The sequence below is a fragment of the Bos indicus x Bos taurus genome, chromosome 26, assembly GCF_003369695.1.
Source record: "Bos indicus x Bos taurus breed Angus x Brahman F1 hybrid chromosome 26, Bos_hybrid_MaternalHap_v2.0, whole genome shotgun sequence".
In the NCBI taxonomy this organism is placed as follows: Eukaryota; Metazoa; Chordata; class Mammalia; order Artiodactyla; family Bovidae; genus Bos; species Bos indicus x Bos taurus.
In genome coordinates this window covers 4,602,501-4,626,892 of record NC_040101.1, presented here as the reverse complement: position 1 = coordinate 4,626,892, position 24,392 = coordinate 4,602,501, and the positions used below count along the sequence as shown (strand labels likewise).

At 48.3% G+C, this 24,392-nt stretch overlaps 1 protein-coding gene across 6 annotated transcripts in view; it reads left to right on the top strand.

Moving 5' to 3' along the window:
• Window positions 1-24,392, top strand: part of PTPRE (protein tyrosine phosphatase, receptor type E) — a 186,639-nt gene that overhangs the window by 72,464 nt on the left and 89,783 nt on the right. For 4 of the 6 annotated variants that reach the window (XR_003508821.1, XM_027528492.1, XM_027528488.1 and 1 more), the window contains exon 2: window positions 2,063-2,085. The gene's annotated coding sequence lies outside the window, so the exon portion shown is untranslated. Of the gene's footprint in view, window positions 1-2,062; window positions 2,086-5,762; window positions 5,896-22,907 lie in introns of those variants that run through there. The other 2 variants (XM_027528487.1, XM_027528486.1) reach the window with 2 other exon arrangements.

The following is a 24,392-nucleotide window of genomic DNA, read 5'->3' as shown; positions in this document are numbered from 1 at the left end:
CAACTTCTACGTATTTTTTTTTCTTGCCTTATCACACTGACTGGGACTTCCGAGACAATATTAAATGTGAGTGAGAGAGTGGACCCCCTTGCCTCTGTCTCAGTATTAGTGGGGAGCGTTCAGTCTTCCATCATTACAGATAAGTAGATGCAAGACTGGGCTTCCCAGGTGGCACAGTGGTGAAGAATCTGCCTGCCAATGTAGGAGATGCAAGAGACACAGGTTCTATCCTTGGGTCAGAGATCCCCTGGAGTAGGAAATGGCAATCCCAGTCCGCTCCAGTATTCTTGCCAGGAAAATTCCTTGAACAGAGGAGCGTGATGGGCTACAGTCCTTGGGGTCGCAGAAGAGTCGGACTCAACTGAGCGACTAAGCACACACACACACGCATACACGGACGCAAGGTCCCTCAATATTAGAGTGATTTCTTCTGCTGCTTTGGCTTCAAACCTACTTCCCAGGTCAACTTTTCAATTAGCGCAACAACTTGTTATCAATGCAATTGGTTTAACACGTCTAGCCTGGCCGTGGCTAAGATGAGTAGTCTCTTTTGGTGGAAAATGCCGCATACTGCGTTTGCTGTTTAAACACTAGTGACATCAAAGCATGATTCCACGTCCGCCAGGGCAGAAAGGCGATGCCAGCAGGGTGAGGCCTCCAGCCACTGGGAGGTGCAGCTCCCAGCCCCGGCACGAGGCTGCCTTACTGGCCACTCACACAAGATCCTAGAACACGGTCATGTTGTTCGGCTGAGCAGATAAACAGAAGGTGGTCCGTCCACATAATGGAATGGTGCCCTTCCATAGAAAGGAGTCAGAACTAGTACAGGCCATGGCATGGGTGAACCTCAGAAGCGTACTCCGTGAAAGCAGCCGGTCGCTGTTGGACCCTGTTTATATGAATTTTCCAGAATTGGCAGATCCATATCGGAAAACAGATTAGTGGTTGCCTGGGGCCAATAGGTGGGGAGAGGGTGGGCTGGGGGAATTAGGAGCTAGGGTAGGGGGTTTCCTTTGGGATGATGAAGTGTGCTCCAGGTAGATGGTGAGGAAGGTGGTGAGACTGTGGCTGTGCTGCATGGGCGCACGTGGGGATTCACTGGGACTTTCCGGGTGTCGTGTGCGTGCTCAGTTACTCAATTGTGTCTGACTTTGCGACCCCATGGACGGTAGCTCACCAGGCTCCTCTGTCCATGGGATTCTCTAGGCAAGAATACTGGAGTGGGTTGCCATTTTCTCCTCCAGGGGATCTTCCTGACCCAGGGATCGAACCCGCGTCTTCTGCGTTTCCTGCATTGGCAGGTGGATTCTTCACCACAGTGCCACCTGGGAAGCCTGTGATTGTGCTAAATGCCGCTGAATTATCTATTTTAATTGGGTGGGCTGTATGGGATGTAAATGATATCCCAGTAGAGTTGTTGAATACCAAAAGAGCATGAGAGCTAGATGAATGGTGAGTAAGCTGGATACTGACTGAGCTGGAAAACTGGGGTGCAGGGAGGTGTCCCCAGCGGGTTTGAAGAGGCTGTCTGTGGAGAGACGGGCTGATGGGGTGGCTCGGGAGGAAGGGACACTGCTGGTCACAGAAGGAGCCCCTGACAGATGGAGCCTTGGGTGCCAGAGGCCAACACTTCAGATCCAGGGTGCCCGCTTCCTGGTCACCCGTCCGTGGACAAGCAGAGACTACAGGAGCGCTCAGGGCAGGATGCTTTTGAAAGCTGATATTTGTGGGGAAAAGGCGTTATTATTGTCGGGATTAAAAGGTGTCAGTGTGTGTGTGTGAGTTCATCAGTCGTGTCCAACTCTTTGTGACCCCATGGACTGTAGCCAACCAGGCTCCTCTGTCCGTGGGATTCTCCAGGCAAGAATACTGGGCTGGGTAGCCATCCCCTTCTCCAGGGGACCTTCCTGACCCAGGAATTAAACCTCCGTCTCCTGAAGCTCCCAAATCATGAGGGAAAAATAAGCATATTCAAACAGTGCTGTGGAGAAAGCAGTGGCAAAAAAGAGCACTGGTTTTAGCTAGAAAACTGACCCTCTCTTTTTTTCTCTTTCTTTTTCAGACTATAGCCCTCGTTTTCCCTTGGTGAGTACAAAACTTTTCAAAAATTATCTCTGGTGTGTAATTAACTAGTGGAAAAAAAGAATGTGTTGGCTTTCATTGTTAGAGAAGCATTATCTTCTAGAGAAAGAAGGCCATGTGGTCAGCGTGTTATATTTGAATTTTATGCCTTCACTGGCTTGAGCAGGCCCATATCACGCTTTTGGTTATATAATTTTTTTTTTTTTTTTTTTGGTTTTTCGAATCTGGCTCAGCTCCTCAGAGCCCTGAAATGCATTGTTGAGAACACAGTGTCCACATGCTTTCCGTCACTGACTTGTCCTCACTCTGAAAAGGGCCTCGTCTTATCTCAGTGGCACACATTCGGGGGCTGTTGGGAGCACAGGGACATAATTGCTTTGATGGTAATTGCTTCTTAAATTGATCTACTGTGGGGAAAACTGCTGAAAAGGAGCTTTTCTGGATTGCACTTTTAGTAAAAAAAAAAAAAAAAAAAAAGAAAGAAAGAAAAACCAGTGTTGGCATTCCATCGGTTTTTGCCTTTTGAGGCAGTATGCTACAGCCTCCAGGTCCTGGTACTTAGGAAAGAAACCCCGTCACCTTTTCTGTGTTCACTTCATCAACTTACTGCGGTCAAGGTTCCTAAAGAAATTGAGGGAAGACCATCTAAGAGCTTTTGAAGGGGCTGCAGCCTATGGGCAGGGAACATTTGTTCTGCCCTCCTGTGTGCGTGCCTTTCGTGAGTGAACCGGGATGTGGGCAGTTGCCTTTCTCAAATGTATCACCTTGTTTGAAAAGCCTTGACTCTGTTCAGAATTATTCTAAGGCCGATGGGTCAATTCTTTGGCCCCCTTTTTTCAAGGCTGTGCCTTTCATCTGGGCATCCATGCTTATGGTTATTCCTGGTATATGATCAAGGATGTTCTGGTCATATGGACTGTTTCTGCTTATCTCGAAAAGTGCTAAATATAGTTAATGATTTATCAAGACAAAGAAGAGGAAAACTTCTGTTTCCTACTTAACTCATTCCATTGTCCATGTTCTTTACCCTGTAATTATTGGATGTGGATGGTTCTGAGTGGCATGCTTTCCTCGGGCAAATGTCCAGGGTGGGAATCAAAGGGTCATTACAGGAACAATATTAGTGGGATGGAGACTTAATTATAGGAAGTCCACCATCCCTTCTTGTCTTAGGATCCCAAGCGAGAGGTACTGTTCATTCAAATGGGTTGGCAAGGATGTTAAACCTGCTGCCGATGAAAAGCTGCAGGTCCCAACCATGCTGCGATGAAATGCGGGAGGGCGGGCCCCCAGACTCATCTCCTTCTGAAACTAGGTGCGGATCGTGATGTATTAAACGTGGCCAACCTTCGCCTCCCTCGGCTCTCGGCTCAGCATCAGCCCCTCTACGCCAGTTGCCACAGCCGCTTGCCCGAAGGTTTCCTGCCCTTTCAGCTGGTCGACCTGCTGCCAGGCTGTGCCTGGGTCAGCCTGGCTCTCAGTTGAGTGACCCCATGACTTGGGAGCCCCTAGCTCCCACCGTTTCAAACCAGTCACAGATTTGGAAGTTCCTTCCCTGAAAGCTGCTGGGTGACTGTGTGGGAGTCCGACTTCTGACCTCTGTCTCGCCAGGGGCGCTTGGCAGCCAGAGCTTCAGGCAGCATCTCCTCCCCCTGGTCCCAGCCTCCTTTTCAGCAGGAAGGTAGAGTTGTGCTCAGGGTGCTGTGAATCCTTAGACTAAGAGTGTTTCTGATTTCCAGAATCTTCCTCTTCAATGTGAGGGAAGTCTGTTAGAAGCACGAACTTGCCTACCTACCACAGCTAGCTTATTGCTGCCTTTGTTTGGAATCATAGGTCTCTTAGCCTGTGGCAAATTCATTGCTAAACTGTTGAGAGCTTCTCTTCCAGAGCTTCAGGGTTTCAACCAATAGAAAGGAATTTATTTTTAATTCATGAGGTTGAATACTTGCTTTTTGAGTCATTTAGAGCTAAATAAATAGGTCACCTTGGTTGGAGGCCAAGGCCGCTTGAGGTTGGAGGCCATCCCAGGCCACCGTCCACACTCGGGCCAGTGGCCCCAGAGGGGTGAACTTGCCAACCTCGTTCTTATCTCTCAGCAATTCCCAGGATTCTTGTGACTTTAAGTGAAATGACCCCAAGAATAAGCGTTTAATAAAATTGTTTTTGTTCCTGGTGGCTCAGTGGTAAAGAATCCACACGCCAACACAGGAGACATGGGTTTGATCCCTGGTCTGGGAAGATCCCACATGCCAGGAGCGACCAAACCCAGGCGGCACAACTACTGAGCCTGTGCTCTGGAGCCCGTGCTCTGCAGCAAGAGTCATCACCACAATGAGAAGCTCGTACACGGTGGCTAGAGAAAACCCATGCTCAGCCACGAAAACCCGGCACAGCCAAAACCAATAAGTAAATCAAACTATTTAAAAAAATAATGAAGGCATGTAACAAGGTAGTGATATATTTGCTGTACTATAATTGATATCAAAAATCATTTCCTTGTCTAGCAATAACATGATTTTTTCATTTAAAAAAGACACTGGCTTAATATTTGACTTTTTTTTTTAAAAAAAGATCAATTTTAAACTGGATTAAGAGGAGTCTTTTTAGTACAACCACCCATTCTCTTATTTTCTTCTTTTTTCAATATTTTTAAATAGATGTGGAAGTAATAACTGTAGTTCATATCGATCAAAAATGACCAAAGTTCCCTCAACTGGAGAATACTTGCAACTCTAAGGATCTCAGTTGCTTAGTGTTTTAAAAAAAATGTAGTGGAATTTCAGAATTAAGAGTGTACGGAAGATACACAATTAAGGTTTAAATATTTTCTCCAGGCTCTTTGAGGTCTTGTTAAATACATTATTATACCAAACGGTATCCACCAGTAAGTAAAACTAAATGATACTGCAGCTTGGTGATTTCACTGTGGTTCATGGAAATGCCCTAGGAATAAAAGAAAATTTGAAGTGTTAATTATAAGTAATGGTGAATTTAATTTTAAAACTCACTTAGAATATCCATTCACTAGCCTTGTCCTCTGTAAGGCTCTGTGCTTCCAACTCTACCAGTTTCAATACACACGATTGTCCTCTGCCAAGTCATTTTTTCTTCCTGGCTGAAAGGAATGAAGAATCTGAAGGTTTTCAAATCACGGGCAGGGGCCTTGCTCTCCCGGGGCAGGGGGACCACCTCAACCGTGCCTTCTGTCCGTCTTGGGTTGCAGTCCTGCTGGCAGGACAGGGGCTCTGTGGCTTGTGCCGCTTTCCGAGTCTACGGGAAGACGAGAGAAACATCATGTGCAGAGCACAGGAGATTAGAAAACTTTCTAAGAGATCCGATTCCTATTTCCTTCATTCGGCACGTCCTGGGGAATGGACTGTCCTGTCCAAGCAAAATGTGTTTCTCCCAACAATGAAGCCGTTCCTTTCCCGCAGACGAGAGTAGAAGCTGACAGCCAGTTGGAACAATGCCTTTGGATCTGATGGTGACAAATGCATTAATCCCTCGCTTATTTCCATTTCCGTTTCCCACCCCCAGGAAAGTTTCAACATTCTTCCAAGAAGTGCCTCCTGAAAGTGTCTGCTAGGTATTCATTTGTCATATAGCAAAGGCAGGGATATTGAGCTGTCAGAGTTTCCGCTTAGGGAAAATAGGAACACAGATCTCCTATATAAATGCGCTTCTCATCTCTGAGCTCCCAGCAGACCCAGCTCAGAGCTGGAATTCTTCTAGAAATCCTTTTCCAGCTGGCAGGAAGACATGGATTCTCTCGGGCCAGGATGGGTGCCCAGCATCGTCGACGTGGGACACGAGGTAAAGCGAAGCCGAAGAGCAGCCTTTTTTATCCCCGGGGAATCATGCTGTGTTTTATATTTATGTGATATTTTGGGTTGATCAAAACCTTTGTTCGGGTTTTTCTGTAACATCTGACGGAAAAACCCAAGCGAAGTTTTTGGCCACCCCAATCATTCCTAAGGTATTTAAAAACTGGGTTAAAGAATATTATCAGGAAGCATCCATTAAATGAAACATTAGCAAGCCCTTGGGTTAACTCTGTGCCGCCCTGGGCAGGAAATCTGGAACCGATGCTTCAGGAAACTGTTTTAACGGCGCCCTGTTGGATTCTTGGCCACGCTGGGCCAAGTGCTGCGTGGGGATGGTCCAGAGAGCAGTCTGCTTGGGGGCTGGTAGGAAGTCATGTGAGGCTCAGTTTTTAGGAAAACAATCCCCAACCATCGCTGGGGCCCTGGGCTGCCTGGATGACACATCAAAATCCTATCCGTTTTAAATCAGACATTTTCTATTTTTATAGTCAAAACCACCCCTTTCATTTCCCTTAACAACTAGATTTGTGAAGTGGCATTTTAGTTACCGGTGGCACACTGAGAAAGCGGGCTGTGCCTGGGTGGCATTTTAGTTACCGGTGGCACGCTGAGAAAGCGGGCTGTGCCTGGGTGGTCGAGCAGCAAGCAGGTCTCCCGGGAGCTGGTGTCTGGGCTCACGAGGCGGGGCTGACCGTCTGGGGACAAGCTTGTCCGGTCCGTGTGGCGGACGTTGCGGGGACAGATGGCATAGTCAGCTGCAGATCTGTGCCCACTGCCTGGCGAGAGGCAGCGTTGACGCTGGGGGGAAGGAAGATAAGACATTTATAAAACTGTTGGGGGCGTGACTTACGGAGAACATATTCTCAGACCCATTGAGCCACAGAGTCAGGAAGGAGTCCTGAAGGACCATGGACGAGTCCCCATTGGACAGGGGGCCTCGCCCCCAGTTCAGCCCCATCCTGGGCGGCAGGGGCGGCGGGTGGGGTGGGGGGCAGCCCTGTGTGAACTGGGTCATGCAGGCACCGTGAGAGTCTGTGCATTCTTTCCAAAATTGCCAGTTGGAAGTGACTGTTTTAAAGACTGCTTCTTACGACGCAGAGTTTGCTATCAACTATTTAAAATGTTGGAAAAGAAAAGATCCCCGTCGAATTGCTGAACCAAAATGCGTCACATAATGGATTCTCTGAGTAGCTTTTCTCCTTGTTTTGAACTGAAATGAGCATAAACCAAAGCCAGAACTTGGATTTGTGTTATTTCGTGATGGGGGCCGATGGCATTCTAACAACATTTTAAAAATACATGTTGACGGTATTTAACTGATTTCAGACGACTCTCCCAAGATACATCTGCTCTCAGAAATGGTGCTGATTTTGTGTTCAGGTGTTAGATATGTATACATATTTTTAAAGCTACTGTGTGGCTGTTGAGAAGTTAATTTTTTTTTTTAAACATCACGTTGGTGGAAATTATCATTCCCCGAAACAGGACTTGATCTCTTTCCTGTCTTGCCAGATAATGTCGTAAAAGGCTTATCCTGAGAACTGAGTGGCACTGACAGCCCACGCGCACTCGGGGCAGAGAACGGCTTGCAAAGCGAGCTCCTTGAGCCTCGCGACGCCTGGAGTCAGTCTAGGGTGCATTCTCCCTTCTACAAGAAAGATGAGGAAGCACACTTGGGGGGCTGTGGAGAAGTGAGTAGGGAGGGGGCTCACAGTCCCCGTGTCCCCTGCACGGAGCCCAGGCTCCTTTCACACCTGGAAACCAATCAGCTCTCAACATCTTCTCCAAAGGTGGGGGGCAGACCTGTCGAAAATGGAAATCACACTTTTATGGAAAATGTGATTTTACTGTTATGAAAGTAATAGAGTTCATTACTAACTAAGAGCGTATCCCATGGATTCTGCAAACAGTTTTCTGGCTGATAATTCTATTTGGGAACAGTTTTATGATCGCCTAAGTTGATTTTGGCCAGGGTTCCAAAATGTTTCCACATGTTATCTGCTGACTGAATCCAGTTTTCTAATCTCTTCCAACACTCTTGCCAGGCTTCCTTTCTCTGTGGCCAATAGCCTGTCCATTCACCCGCCCGGCGTTTATCAGGTGTCTCCTGCAGGCTCATGACTGTGCCAGACCTTGAAAAAACACAGTGGTAGATCCTCATTCTGATTTCAGGAAATACTGCCTGTACGGTCTCTATTAGAGTCCTTTCTTTAGCAATTCTGAGTGTGTGTTCTGCGCAGTAGCCCAGACAAGGAGTGGACAGAAATAGAGTTTAGCTGGAGAAAGCTGAATGAATTAGACGTGTCCCTTCATGTCTGAGTCACACTTTCTTTGTCGAAAAAGTCTAGAGCCTGGTGAGGATTTTTTTTAAAGTTCCCTTCATGACACAAAGGTCTGTGCTCAGGGATGGTTTCTCTCTGGATTTTTCATGAACAGCAGAAATGCCCCTCAAGTAACCACTGCTGCGTGTCCTCCATATCCGGGGCCCATCGCCTTCCATTCCAAGATGAAATCTGTCTGTGTTTTATAATCTTCCCTTTGGAAAGCAAGCGTCTGTTTTGGTGCCTTCTCGCCCCTGCCCTCTTATTTCTAGTAGCTCTCCCACTGTCCCCCAGAAGAAGTGGGGACCTATAAAAGAGCATTTGGCTCCCGGAAAACAATTTTGGAAAAGCAATCTTTCTGTGATGTTGCTCACAAACATACAGGAAAGAAAAGTTGGAAACTGTGGGTTTTGATTTCAAAACTTAAGCAGAAGCATTAGTTAATAAAACAAGGGTCCCTTTTCCACTGTTTTGCCATCCATCCTGGCAAAGGGTTCTGGGGGCCTGCAATGGGGTCTCTTTCATCAGAAGTGATGGACAAGGAGGGCGAGTTGCTCAGTCTCCTCGGATACCATGGAAACACCAGTACCACTCTGCTCCCCTCTTGTGACAGCTCTCCAAAGAAATAAATAAAACCAGGCTGGAAGCGTGTGCTGCTGAGATGAAGTTGGAGATCTCAAGTGCGCATAACGTGAGCAAGATCAGATTCAGAGGCATCATGATTTCCAGGACCTGCTTTTGGCTTCCTTCCAACGTGAAGCCAACACCGACATTCTGTGGTGCTGTTTCCCGCCGTGGGTGGATTTATTTAATTTTTCATGAGTGATTCACTACCCGTGGCTGTATGTTTTCCTCCTGTGCAGCTGAGGATTAAGTCATGTTTCCTTTTAAAAATTATTTTTGATAGAACCTGAGTAATGTGGGTTTGGGGCGAGGGGACACAGGAGCATCACTAAGATGAGACACCCAGCTTCCGCCGGTTCATAAGAAATGGCAGTGATGCCACCCTGTGACTGTGACGCTCTCCACCGGAGGGAACGGCGCTTTGTCAAACAGCCAAAAACATCTCTCTCTGTAACAGTGTTTTTGTAAGTTGTGTAATTTTTTAAAACTTTTTTTTTCCATGTTGCAGCAAATCCGCTCCACTTGCAATGCCATGCGGTAGGGCTTCCCTGGCAGCTCAGTCGGTAAAGAATCCACTTACAATGCGAGTGACCTGGGTTTGAACCCTGGGTCAGGAAGATCCCCTGGAGAAGGGAATGGCAACCCACTCCAGTATTCTTGCCTGGAGAATCCCATGGACGGAGGAGCCTGGCAGGCTACAGTCCGTGAGGTCACAGAGTCAGACACGACTGAGCGACTTTCACTTCACTTCAGGTTTCCCTAACAGAAAGCCCAGTAAGAGAGTCAGTGTCCGTGCCGGTTCACACGGCCTCCCCCCACGTGGCCTCTGTCCGCCCAGCTGGGGTCTGGTGACCCCTGGTGTCCATCACCTTAAGTGACAGGAGCTCCAGGATCGTCTTGGGGACAGAGCTGTTCTGTTCCCATCTCGGGCTCACTGCCAGACTGCTTCCACTCAGAGGTAGCTCAGCCCGGCTCCTTGAGATGAATGGGGAGTGAAGACCATCTGTCTTCACCTTGATGCACTCCTACCAGGGCCAAGCAGAGAGCAGGGAGCCTCCAGGGAAGCAGTCTAGGTGCCTGCCCTGCGCCCAGGGCACCCGGCATTAATTTCCACGGTGCTGCCTGAGAAGATGGGTGAGCACCGGGATGGCACATGCCAGGACCAGGAAGGTCTGGAGGCAGCAGGAGATGGTGCCAATCAGAGAACAACAAAGGGAGACGGTGTGCCATGGCAAGGCAGCTGGGCAGCTCTGTGAAGTGGGTCCGATCAAATAACGCTACCCGCAAAGGAGCAGAGGAGGGGCCCACCTAGGGGGTCAGGAGGCTCGCTGTTTTCTTCCAACTGGCTGGGTGGCTTTAGTCAAGTGGCCCAGCTCCTTAACCACCCACCTCTGCAAGGCTCCAGGATTCTGTCCTTCCGAGACGGGGCTGCAGAAGCAACAGAAGAGTTCTCTTGCTGTTGTGTAGTCGCTAAGTCGTGCCTTTTGTGACCCCCATAGACTGCAGCCTGCCAGGCTCCTCTGTCCATGGGATTTCTCAGGCAAGAATACTGGAGTCGGTTGCCATTTCCTTCTCCAGGGGATCTTCCCGACCCAGGGATCGAACCTGCGGCTCCTGCATTGGCAGGCGGATTCTTTACCACTGAGCCACCAGGGAATATCCTAGAAAAGTTCTAGTACAACGTGAATGGCCAAAAAGTCATCTGTGTTCCTAGTGAGGATGCTGGAAAGTGCACGAGGCCGTTGCTTTTCTGTGGGGACGATCTGCTTCTAACCAGCATCCTAGGCCCAGGTTCAGCGCTTCCCCCAGCTGTTTCCCTGCACAGGAGACACATCTTCATCAGGGCGGCCGCTCCCAGGCCTGGTAAAGCTCAGGAAGAACCAGCTGCCCTGAGGGCCAAACTGCAGGCCTGGAGTGGGCACCTCCCTCTCTCTGTCCATAAGCAGAGTCACCACTGTCAGACGTCTAGGTGGTGCTCCAGACATCCCCATTCCGTGCTTGAAATCCAGATATCATGTCAGAAATTCAGAACCTCGCCAGGTTATCAAGCACCGCATCTGGGCATTTGTAAACAGATGGGAGTCTTCATTCTTCATCAGACTGTGGCTGTGGTTGAGCCCTTTCTGAAACTCAATTTGAAAGTGAACGTGTTAGTCACTCGGTCAGGTCTGACTCTTTGCGACCCCCTGGACTGTAGCCCACCAGGCTCCTCTGTCCACGGGATTCTCCAGGCAAGAATACTGGAGTGGCTTGCCATGCTCTTCTCCAGGGGATCTTCCTGACCCAGGGATTGAACCCAATTCTCCTGCCTGGTGGGCAGATTCTTGACCATCTGAGCCACACTTTAAAGGTTAAAGAAATAATAATAACTTTTACTTCAGCTGGGTTGTAACTCATAAAAATATGTCTGTTGTATATATCACAGTATCCCCGGGGAATTTGAAAAAAAAAAAGTTGAAATTGCACCGAATCACAGAACTCAGTGGGCTTGACCAAGGGTGAGCAGATAACTGAGACAATGATTCACTGAAATTTCTCCACCAGATTCTGGGAAAGACGGAAAACCGTGTCAGAGGTGCCTCAGAGGTCCTGGCCAATGTGCTCCAAAAATCCACAGGAAAGGTTTTTTCCTTCAGGGGCAGGGTCTACAGAGAATGAAATGCTAACTTTGAGGAATGAAAACCAAATTCAGAGAATGGTCAGATGGTAGAGAGCTGCCTCTTTAGCTAGCAAAAATGCATATTTTTAAAAATACCTGTTTTTTACTTTTCCCATGATTTCTGTACTGTGGGACACAAAACAGGAAGCTAACACTTGACTGGACCCTTGAAGAGGCACAGAAAACAGTGGATCTGCCCCAGGGCTGACCAGGCCACATCGGGGCGTGCCACCTTCTGGAGGACCCAGAATGTCCCAGTCCGAATCTCCCGTGGCGGCCTGGCGCCTGGCAGCCCTCTGTGTACCGTGGATGAATGAACAAATGAACGAATGTCTGAGGGAGACTCAGGAGACCACCAGGTAGCAGAAAGGAAACCGCATTTTGCGTTCTCTGCAGTGCCTGGGGCGGCACTTAGCAAGACCAGGGTTGGTTGCACAAGATGCCCGATTGCTTGTTCAAAAAGCAGGAAAAGAGCTTTTTCCTTTCTTCTGTGGCCTCTCTGCAGACCTGCCAGAGTGTTTCCTACCTCCCATTTAACGCCACACTCCCTGGGGCAGGGGGATTCTTTCAGGGTGCAAAGATCCTCAGGGATGCCCAGAGCCTGCTCTGGAACTCAGCAGGAGGCGTGTGTGTATCGGGGGCCAGAAACGGACCTTCAGGATCCTGCCTGGGAAGGTGGCAGAAGGTGTGAGTCGATACCCCCAAGCCCCCGGCACAGTGCAGAGCTGTCCCGTCAGACTTCTCTTCTCTGAACACAGATTCAGAGACAAAATTCTTTCAAATTTCAGGAGAGGGCCTGCGGCAGTAAGCCCCAAGCCCTGAGCCCCTTCTGAGTGTCTCTTCTCAATCTCTGAAGCCAGCTCCGCTGTAAGCAGTGATGGTCAGGGCACTGGAATGTTCCCCCGGGGTGTTTTGCAATAAAGGACTTTCTTTTTTTTTTTTCCTTCTGGGAACATGATATACTTCCAGCTGCTGCTGCGGAGTCACTTCAGTCATGTCCGACTCTGTGCAACCCCAGAGACAGCAGCCCACCAGGCTCCCTCGTCCCTGGGATTCTCCAGGCAAGAGTACTGGAGTGGGCTGCCATTGCCTTCTCTTCTACTTCCAGATACATCTTTATAATTCTCCCGCTTTCACCATTAGTTTCTGAGAAGGTCTCCCCATCACGCCTAGAGCTGCCGGTCCTCCCTATGAGACTTCTGGTTCTCGGGGACTGTCTGCTACTCGCTACTCTTTGGAAAAGCCGTATTCATCCACCCCCTCCCCTTCTAGCATGGAGGTCTTCTAGCAGGGACCCTGTCTCTCTGGGCCTGCATACAAGTGCTGGGGTGTGAGTGAGTGACTGTGATTTAATACTCCCTATGCGGCTTTGCCTCCTTTTTGGAGCAAGAGACATAAATAAATGATTGAAGGCAACTAATGTGGCTCGGTGGTAAAGAACCCGCCTGCCAATGCAGGAGACACAGGAGATGCGGGTTCGATCCCTGGGTCAGGAAGACCCCCTGGAGGAGGAAATGGCAACCCACTCCAGTACTCTTGCCTGGAAAATTTCATGGACAGAGGAGCCTGATGGGCTACAGTCCACGGGGTCGCAAAGAGTCGGACGCCACTGAGCACACACGCGGCACCCCCAAGCGTAAGAAGTAAAGCTTTTTCACAGATGAGGCCGAGCTGGTTCTGTTTGATTTCTGTGGCTGTGCAGCAGATGTCAGCTGGGCCTGCTGGTACTTCTGGCTCCATTCTACCTGAACTCAGGGGAGAGCCGTGTTTGGGTCTGCCGTGGTCCCCAAACCGGGCCAGAACTACACATTTCAGCCCCATTTGGGTTTTGCATGGCAGTTCTCTTCCCAGTCCCCCCATTCACTTCATGTGGATTCCTAAGAACGAAGGAGCAGGCTGTCCAGTCAAAGCCACCTACAAGCCTTGAAGTTCCCTGCTTTGAAAGGGGTACATTTTAGGTCAGTCAGTTAAAGGTGTATAGTCATAGATGAAGGGGCTTCTCCAGTGGCTTGAGTGGTAAAGAATCTGCTTGCCAATGCAGGAGGCTCAGGAGATGAAGGTTGGATTCCTGGGCCGGGAAGACCCCCTGGAGGAGGACATGGCAACCCATTCCAGTGTTGTTGCCATGGACAGAGGAGCCCAGTGGGCTACGGGTCATGGGGTCTCAAAAGAGTTGGATATGACCGAGCAACTGAGCGTGCACGCTAAGGTGAGGCCCTGTTATCAACCATGGGTTTACACACTGAGAAGAGTGACCAAGGTTCAAGTCCCCACAGGAGCTGGGTCCCTCGGGCACCGTGCAGGAAGGAGAGTGGGAAGAGATGGCCAGACCAGCTCTCAGGCTAGCCCCAGGGCCCAGGGGGAGAGGCGGGCAGGGCTGGGCACCTGGACGCCAAGAGCTCTCAGTGCCCAGGAGCCCTGATTATGACCTTCCTTCGCCAAGTGCTGGTGTCCCCGCCTCACCCTCCCAGTCCTGAGGGAATGGGTGATTGGGTAACTGAAGAAAACACAAGGAAATGAGATGACAAAGACCTGAATGCAAAATAAATCATGCCAGCCCAAACTGCCCCTGCAGCATGGTGGAGGATAGCATCTCAGAATTAACACTGGGTGTTGTTATCCCTCAATTTGGTCCAAACCCTCTGAATTTCAAGCAGGTGAGCTGGTGGCATTTTTGCAGCCTATTCTCATGGAAGGAGCTCCATTTGGAACCTGGGTCTCACCACTTCACTGTTATTTTTACAAGCATGAGAGCAGCATCACCTCATGACTCACAGCCCTGGTGAGCCCTGCAGCTCGGACGTCTGACCCGGCTCTGTCACATCCTGGAAGCTCCGGCTGCAGAAGCCGCCTCCTCACTGGCTGAGTTTCAGACACATTGAGTGAAAGGCTAAGCACGCCGTCTCTGCTAGGAGACGGTTGGAGCAAATCCCGGAAAACAAAAACCGGGGAACCTGGCTGTAGCCGGGGGGCCGGTTTATCTCATGAGTGGACTCGGTGCCTCTCACAATCTCCTTATCCTCAGAACTTCAGAGCACCTTCAGCCAGGAGCCATGCTTGGGGTTCTCCTCCCTGAGAAGAAAGGCTTCAGATCTGTGTGGCTGGAGGCTGAATACCAGGGCCATGCTGACTCCTGGGGAGGGGATTGGTGTCACTCTGCTCTGATGGGAGACGGCAGCACGGGATTGGTCCTGAGGGCAGGTTCATTCTTCCTGGTGTGTGGCTGAAAATAAGTGCATTTAGAATGCATCCTCAGTTGCTTGACTGAAGACATAACCTTTTCCGGACTTCCCTGGTGGCCCAGTGGTTAGGGCTCCGAGCTTCCACTGCTAGGGAAACAGGTTTGAGCCCCACTTGGGGAACTAAGATCCCAAATGCTGCACGGTACAGTAAAAAAAAAAAAAAAAAAACAAGAGAAAATAAAAGACTGCAAACATATCCCATTTCAAGACATGGAAGTTTAAGGCTGGTAGGTGGCTTTGCTTGGTGGGCATATCCCTTAGCTCTCAGAGATTGTCTCTACTGGATGGAGCCGTTGTTTTCCCTTCTGAAGCAGAGGAGGTTAATCCATGGTGGCCCCCTCCTCCAGGAAGAGAGGGTGCAGACCAGAGGCTTGCCAGAAAATGACTGTCACATCCAAGAGACCAGGTTCAGCCCCCAGCTCTGCCCTCAAGGGCTGCCCAACAGCTAGTGAGTCCTGAGCTTCGTGGGGCCTCCATGCAAGGGACTTGGATCCCAGAGGCCCCTAAATTCTCCGGGCCTGTGGATCCAGAGTAGCACTGCAGAATTACCAGCTGGTGCTCTGCTGATGGCCCAGAGCCCGCAGGCGGGGTTTGGAACTGGACGGTACCCAAGGCTTCTGTGGTTTCAGAAATAGCTCCATGCAATAGATTGTTACAAACACCTACGTGGAAAGGCTGTTTTCCAATGATGCTGCAGTGTTTGATTAATACTTCTGGATGGCATTACAGAATGACTACAGCAAGCCCTCTTGGCGTTGTGGCGAATTTGCTGAGCGTCAGAGGAAAACTGTCAGGTCAGGAACCTGATCATTCTTAACATGGCTCATTTGGCATTCTGTCCGTGTGGACACTCAGGCTATGCTTGTGCATGCACTGGAAAAAAAAAACCCTGGGCCACCTTGAATGAAATGGTTTTGACCTCTAGTTTTTAAATGTGCGTTAGCGTGCAATAGGGAGCTTTCTCTGAGAGTTCCGCAAGCTGCCAGCCTTGGTGTCAGAGAGTCAGGTTTCTTTCAGAAAATTCACATCAGGGACATGTCATTGCCAGGGAGTGGCACCTTTCACCTCTCGTATCAAGATGATGGAAAGTGGTGATTTAGTTGCTCAGTAATGTCCGATTCTTGCAACCCCCATGGACAATAGCCTGCCAGGCTCCTCTGTCCATGGGCTTCTCTAGGCAAGAATACTGTAGTGGGTTGTCGTTTCCTTCTCCAGGGGATCTTCCTGACCCAGGGATCGAACCCGAGTCTCCTGTATTGCAGGCAGATTCTTTACGGACTGAGCTACAACTGTTGCTGCTGCTGCTAAGTCGCTTCAGTCGTGTCCGACTCTGCGAGACCCCAGAGACGGCAGCCCACCAGGCTCCCCCGTCCCTGGGATTCTCCAGGCAAGAACACTGGAGTGGGTTGCCATTTCCTTCTCCAGTGCATGAAAGTGAAAAGTGAAAGTGAAGTCGCTCAGTCGTGTCCGACTCTTAGCGACCCCATGGACTGCAGCCTACCAGGCTTCTCCATCCATGGGATTTTCCAGGCAAGAGTACTGGAGTGGGGTGCCATTGCCTTCTCCGACTGAGCTACAAGGGAAGCCTCAAAAGGCTGTTATTCCTAGCATGGATGTGGAGCAGTGAGCAAATGACGTCTAATTGTCTGGAAGGGAGAGCACGCCTCCAAGAAGGACCTGCACTGTCGGACACTTCCGTCGCTCTGAAACGGACACCTTCACTTCTGTTTCACCAAAGGCGGTTCACTGCGCTGAAGACACTCATGTGTGCGGTACTAGAGAAGGCGGGATGTCTCCAGCCTGCTCTGCTAAAATCATTGCTTCCACAGCAGAAAATAAACCCCAAGGAGAGGATTAGGGGTTGGGGGGCTGCATGTCACATATCAGGGGGCAGGGTGGAGAGAGACCGTGGTGCTCCCATTTCTGATACTAACTTCAGACAAAGTCTATTCAAATCGCTTAGGATTTTAACCATACGAATTCTGCATTAAAGGATTTTTTTTTTCCTAGAAGATCGGCCCTGGAGGCTTCCCCAGGTTTTTTGTTTTGTTTTGAATTTTACGATTTTATTCATGTACCTTGTTTATTTTTGAAAGGTGAAAGTGGAAGTCGCCCAGTCATGTCTGACTCTTTGCAATCCTGTGGACTTCGGTCCACCAGGCTCCTCCGTCCATGGAATTCAACATGCAAGAATACAGGAGTGGATAGCCACTCCTTTCTCCAGGGGATATTCCTGACCTATGAATCAGACCTGGGTCTCCTGCATTGCAGGCAGATTCTTTACCGTCTGAGCCACCAGAGAAGTGTTTTTATTGGAGTATAATTCTATGAAGACCTACAAGACCTTTTAGAACTAACACCCCAAAAAGATGTCCTTTTCATTATAAGGGACGGAATGCAAAAGTAGGAAGTCAAGAAACACCTGGAGTAACAGGCAAATTTGGCCTTGGAATACGGAATGAAGCAGGGCAAAGGCTAATAGAGTTTTGCCAAGAGAACGCACTGGTCATAGCAAACACTCTCTTCCAACAACACAAGAGAAGACTCTACACACGGACATCACCAGATGGTCAACACCAAAATCGGATTGATTATATTCTTTGTGGCCAAAGATGGAGAAGCTCTATACAGTCAGCAAAAACAAGACCAGGAGCTGACTGTGTGGCTCAGACCATGAACACCTTATTGCCAAATTCAGACTTAAATTGAAAAAAGTGGGGAAAACCACTAGACCATTCAGGTATGACCTAAATCAAATCCCTTATGATTATACAGTGGAAGTGAGAAATAGATTTAAGGGACCAGATCTGATAGACAGAGTGCCTGATGAACTATGGATGGAGGTTTGTGACATTGTACAGGAGACAGGAATCAAGACCATCCCCACGGAAAAGAGATGCAAAAAACCAAAATGGCTGTCTGAGGAGGCCTTACAAATAGCTGTGAAAAGAAGAGAAGTGAAAAGCAAAGGAGAAAAGGAAAGCTATAAGCATCAGAATGCAGACTTCCAAAGAATAGCAAGGAGAGATAAGAAAGCCTTCCTCAGTGATCAATTCAAAGAAATACAGGAAAACAACAGAATGGGAAACACTAGAGGTCTCTTCAAGAAAATTAGAGATACCAAGGGAATATTTCATGCCAAGATGGGCTCGATAAAGGACATAAATGGTATGGACCTAACAGAAGCAGAAGATATTAAGAAGAGGTGGCAAGAATACACAAAAGAACTGTACAAAAAAGATCTTCATGACCCAGATAATCACGATGGTGTGATCACTCACCTAGAGCCAGACATCCTGGAATGTGAAGTCAGGTGGGCCTTAGAAAGCATCACTACAAACAAAGCTAGTGGAGGCAATAGAATTCCAGTTGAGCTATTTCAAATCCTGAAAGATGATGCTGTGAAAGTGCTGCACTCAATATGCCAGCAAATTTGGAAAACTCAGCAGTGGCCACAGGACTGGAAAAGGTCAGTTTTCATTCCAATCCCAAACAAAGGCAATGCCAAAGAATGCTCAAACTACCGCACAATTGCACTCATCTCACACACTAGTAAAGTAATGCTCAAAATTCTCCAAGCCAGGCTTCAGCAATACGTGAACTGAGAACTTCCAGATGTTCAAGCTGGTTTTAGAAAAGGCAGAGGAACCAGAGATCAAATTGCCAACATCCTCTGGATCATGGAAAAAGCAAGAGAGTTCCAGAAAAACATCTATTTCTGCTTTATTGACTATGCCAAAGCCTTTGACTGTGTGGATCACAATAAACTGTGGAAAATTCTGAAAGAGATGGGAATACCAGATCACCTGACCTGCCTCTTGAGAAACCTATATGCAGGTCAGGAAGCAACAGTTAGAACTGGACATGGAAGAACAGACTGGTTCCAAATAGGAAAAGGAGTATGTCAAGGCTGTATATTGTCACCCTGCTTATTTAACTTCTATGCAGAGTACATCATGAGAAACGCTGGGCTGGAAGAAGCACAAGCTGGAATCAAGTTTGCCGGGAGAAATATCAATAACCTCAGATATGCAGATGACACCACCCTTCTGGCAGAAAGTGAAGAGGAACTATAAAAAGCCTCTTGATGAAAGTAAAAGAGGAGAGTGAAAAAGTTGGCTTAAAGCTCAACATTCAGAAAACGAAGATCATGGCATCTGGCCCCTTCACTTCATGGGAAATAGATGGGGAAACAGTGGAAACGGTGTCAGACTTTATTTTGGGGGGCTCCAAAATCACTGCAGATGGTGACTGCAGCCATGAAATTAAGACACTTACTCCTTGGAAGGAAAGTTATGACCAACCTAGATAGCATATTAAAAAGCAGAGATATTACTTTGCCAACAAAGGTCCATCTAGTCAAGGCTGTGGTTTTTCCAGTGGTCATGTATGGATGTGAGAGTTGGAATGTGAAGAAAGCTGAGCACCGAAGAACTGATGCTTTTGAACTGTGGTGTTGGAGAAGACTCTTGAGAGTCCCTTGGACTGTAAGGAGATCCAACCAGTCCATCCTAAAGGAGATCAGTCCTGGGTGTTCATTGGAAGGACTGATGCTGAGGCTGAAACTCCAATACTTTGGCCACCTCATGAGAAGAGTTGACTCATTGGAAAAGACTCTGATGCTGGGAGGGATTGGGGGCAGGAGGAGAAGGGGACGACAGAGGATCAGATGGCTGGATGGCATCACCAACTCGATGGACATGAGTTTGAGTGAACTCCGGGAGTTGGTGATGGACAGGGAGGCCTGGCGTGCTGCGATTCATGGGGTCACAAAGAGTCGGACACGACTGAGCGACTGATCTGAACTGAAATGAATTGCTTTACAATGTTGTGATAGTTTCTGCTGTACAACAAGATGAATCAGCTATCTGTAAACATGTATCACCTCCCGCTTGCTGCTCCTGCCCCCATAAAAGGGGGAATCGACAGTAGCCCAGTAACAGTGGGGTGTCCGATACCCTGCTTGTACCAGTGGGCAGCTCCTCCACACAAAATTAATAAGGAAACACAGGCCTTAAATGACACATTAGACCAGACAGACTTGATCGACATTTGTTGGACATTCCATCCAAAAGCAGCAGAATACACTTTCTTCTCAAGTCGTTCCCCAGGTTCTCTAACTGTGGTGCCTCAGTCCGGAAGCCAGGTCGATGGATCCTCACCCATCCAGCACACCTCCCAGCACTCGGCGGCTGCCCTCCGCCTCATTTCCTGTCGGAGCTGAGCTCAGGAAGACTCTTCTTTCCCCAAAAAGAGGAGGCAGAGAGGGCCAGGGATGGCTCCGACCACACACACTCGGGCCGTGAACTCACGCAACTCCAGCTGACGCATCCTGGCTGTTGGCGTGTGTGCTGTGCTCAGTCATGTGTGACCCTGTGCGACCCTGTGCGACCCTGTGGACTGTAGCCCTCCAGGCTCCTCTGTCCGTGGGGTTCTCTAGGCAAGAACACTGGAGTGGGCTGCCATTTCCTCCTCCAGGGGATCTTCCAAGCCAGAGACTGAACCCACATCTCCTGTGTTTCCTGTGTTGGCAGGCGGTTTCTTTACCACTGAGCCACCTGGGAAGCCCTCCTGGCTGCTGGGCGTCCCTGTAAATGTTGCAATCCTCATTTTTTTTTCCCTTTCTTTTTTTGTTTTGGACCTAGTTCACAATGAAAAGGCACGCAAAGCAGGAAAAAAATTCTGAGGATCCCAAAATAAAAAACTTGTTCCTTTCTTCCATGGTCTGTCTCAACTTGCTATGGTGTTATTTGCTATTTTTTATTAGTTTTTTATTGATAGTTGATTTACAGTGTACTAATTTCTGCCATACAATTTCAGTCATACATACATATGTATATATGCATGTGTATATATATACAGACACACACGTTCTTTTATAATATTCTTCCCCATTATGGTTTGCCATAGGATATGGATACTGAATACAGTTCCCTGTGCTACACAGTAGGACCTTGTTGTTTATCCTTTTTACAGATAATAGCTTACATCTGCTAACCGCAGCCCCCCACGCCCCCTCATTTCTCGGTAAAGTGGGCGTTGTGAGAAGTGTGTCTGTTCTTTGTTGAAGCCTGGTTTTTGAGGCCCCCACAGCATTCCTTCCTACGTGGAGAGAGTTTTCTTTCTGTTCCCAACACAACAAGGCTTCTCAGCTCCCAGCCTGGCCAATATTAGTGTCGTGGCAAAAAGAAATTGAAAAAAGCAAAACAAAGCAAATAGCAAACAAGTAAATCTAGTGGCGGAAGGAAAAAAGACCAGGGTACACAGATAACCTGAGTTCAACTCAGATTAACTTAACGAATTGGGGCCAGACTTAGATTTGGCATTTTCCTGGAAGTTGGGCTTTAGTAAATCACCAGCCTTTTCCAAGAAGTGGCCTCTGAAACCTCATCCAGGTGATCTGATTTCGCCCCTTTCAATTAACGCTGTCTTGTCAGGAGTCCAAGCTGGCGCTCCAGACGATTCGCAGCAGGAGAACAGCCCTACTATCCACAGTACTGCTCGCCCTGAATCCAGACCCGTCCTGCGTTTGCTCAGAAAGAAGCCTGGGGAGTCCGTGTGTCAGGAGGAAGGCTGCCACCTGCCATGTTCCTGGCAACCCCCCCATCCCCTCCCCTGCTGGGGGCTGTCCCGAAGGGTGGGGAGACACCCTCCCACAACCTGGATTCAGGGCCAGAGCCGCAGAGAACCAGCATCCTGAGTTCAGCGTGAGTTCCCAGCTTGAACGGGTCAGCCTTTTGGAAATCAGGGCTTACAGATGGACAAGTCCCATCAGTAATATTCATCTTTCTTTAAAAAAATAATAATATTTTATTCATTTATTTTTGCCTGTGCTGGGTCTTTGCTGCTGCATGGGCTTCTCTCGAGTGGCAGTGAGTGGAGGCTCCTCTCTAGTTGCAGCGGACAGGTTTCTCTTGTTGCAGAGCACGGGCTCTAAGCATGTGTGCTCAGCAGCTGTGGCTCCCCGACTCTAGACCACAGACTCAGTAGTGTGGCTCACAGGCTTAGTTGCTTCTCGACATGTGGAGTTTTCCCGGACCAGGGATCCAACCTGTGTCTCCTGCATTGGCAGGTGGATTCTTCACCACTGTGCCACCAGGGAAGCTCATATTCACCTTTCTTATTTAAGCCAAAATTCCCAGGTTAGAGACCTCAGGAATTCATAAATAAGTACATGAACATGTATTTGTGTGTGAACGTGTGTGTCTGCTGCATGCGTGCTAAGTCGCTTCAGTCGTGTGTGACTCTTTGTGACCCCAGGGACTGTAGCCCACCAGGCTCCTCTGACCGTGGGATTCTCCAGGCAAGAATGCTGGAGTGGGCTGCCATGTCCTTCTCCAGGGGATCTCCCTGATCCAGGGACTGAACCTTCATCTCCTTCGTCTCCTGCACTGGAGATCTCCAATCTCCTGGGCAGATTCTTACCACTAGCACCCCCTGGGAAGCCCCGTGTGTCTACTAGGTACAAAAAAAAAAGCAAGATAACAGAGGTACAAATAGGAGTATTCAGTTGCTGCTTTAAAAAAGAATATGGCAGAGGTTCAGTTAACGTGAACTCCCCAAAATAAAAATGCACAGCTCCTCATTTAGTTGTGTTGCTTTTGCTTTTATTTTTTTTTTCTGGCATTCAATAAACATTGGTTGCATTACAAAGTAAATAGATTCAGGCAACTTATTGCTCTGCATCTTTTCTCCATTTTTTAAATTGAAGTAAAGTTTATTTACAATGTTGTGTTAGTTTCAGGCATACAGAAAGGTGATTAAGATGTGTGTGTATATATATATATAATATGTATATACATATTTTTCGGATTTTTTCCATAATAGGTTATTACAAGATATTGAACACAACTCCCTGTGCTATACAGTGGGGCCTTGTTGTTTATTTTATACGAAGTAGTATGTATCCATTTATCCCAAACTCCTTACTTTTGGGTTTTGAAAAGCATTTCTTAAGTCACTGGATATAGTAAGAAATCTCTCCTTAAATTATCAAAGGGAAAAACTAAGGTATTTTTGGATGCTCCCTCTCCTTGTTTGAAATCTTGTTGTCGACCTGGGTGCTGGCACGCGGGGACCCTCTCAGCTGTCCCTGTCCATCATCGTGTGAGACGAAGCGTTCGTCTAAGTTTTGCAGTCAGGTGTTTGTTTTCCAAAAAGCCTGCGAGAGGTGAGACAAATGGTTCGACTTAAGTGTGTGGTGTGACTGCATCGGGAAGCAGTGAAACCACGGCAGCGACACTGCAGCATCACATCACCATGGCAACGGGTGGAAATAATGGCCCCCTTCGGGAATAAAAGAGATCTCAAATCCTGTTGCAGGCAAGTAGCATTGGTTGTCTGCAGTAGAGATGGCTTCCGATGATTGTTTCAGAAATTCCTTATCAACAGAAAATGAACAAGAAGTGGCGTCTTCAGAAAATGAATGGATTTACAGACAAGTAACGTGATCATCTAAGACATCTGGGAAGGCAGGGTGATGATGTGACTAGCCGATGAGGAGGTGCCAAGGGCAATCGGTGCACGCTGCTCTTCCAGGACCTGCTGGAAGCCTGGTCAGTGGTCCTGCCGAACAGGACAGGACTGTTGTCAACCTGTGCTGCCGTCTTTCCTGGCCTTTCCACCTCTGGATTCTTGCTTTATTGGAGGCAGAAATAACTGGGACTTGAACGAAAGAGTATATAACTACCTACCACAGTCCTTGACACATAGGAAGTACTCAGTGAACAGAACTTCAGATCAAATTCTCAGGGCAAGGAAGTCAGTGCTTGGGGCTGGTGGTAGGAACTGTAACAGTACTGACCACAGTGGTGATGGAGCAAGACATCATAGCGAACTTTCCTCGAGACACTGTGTGCTGCTTTGGTGCGTTGGTTGTGTCCTGGTTCCTTCTGAGAGATGTGTAACTGGTTAGACCTCTCTGCACAACTTGGTGCCTCCTGGCTCTAATAAACCCGTCCATGGGGAAGGCACTTCCTTTATGAAGGGGCCACATTTCCGGGCATACAGCTCAACCCATAGAATGTGAAAGAAAGAAGCTCTGTTTAAAAAAAACAAAAACAAAAAACTTCCACTTTAATGCAAAAGAAGAACTTGGTCAGAACAGGCAGCTGCTGTGGGAGCTTCAGATTTTCAGATAACAGACTGGAGAGTAAAAACTGGGGGTCCATTTCCCCTTTTCTTTCGGGAAGTGCTGTAGAGAGAAAGCAGATCTTTCTATTATAAGTCCTTTCTTCAAAGCAGCATCGTGCCTGAAATAGAATTTCCTCCAAGCTGAGTGGGAAACTCTAGAATAAAAGATTTCTACCTTGGAAGCCTGTTTGGGGAAAGGCACGCACCATACATGTGCTAGAGTTTTCCTTCACGTTTTCTTCGCTTTCTGTTGTATTTCAGTTTCGTTTCGCCTTGAAGGAATTCAGGGGGGAGGAGAACACTGGTTGGCAACTTTTATTTGGAAAGGAAATCTGAAGCGTGGGGGGACTCAGATGGGTCTTGCTGTGCCCTTTCTTGCTCTCTGCGGGCTGTGATCCCTGCTTCTTCTGGACGCCCGGTGCCTTCTCTGCTTCTGCCCTTCCAAGCGCAGCGCACCGGCGGGCTTTGATGACCCTGCTGGGACCGCTGACTGCAGCAGCCAGCAATC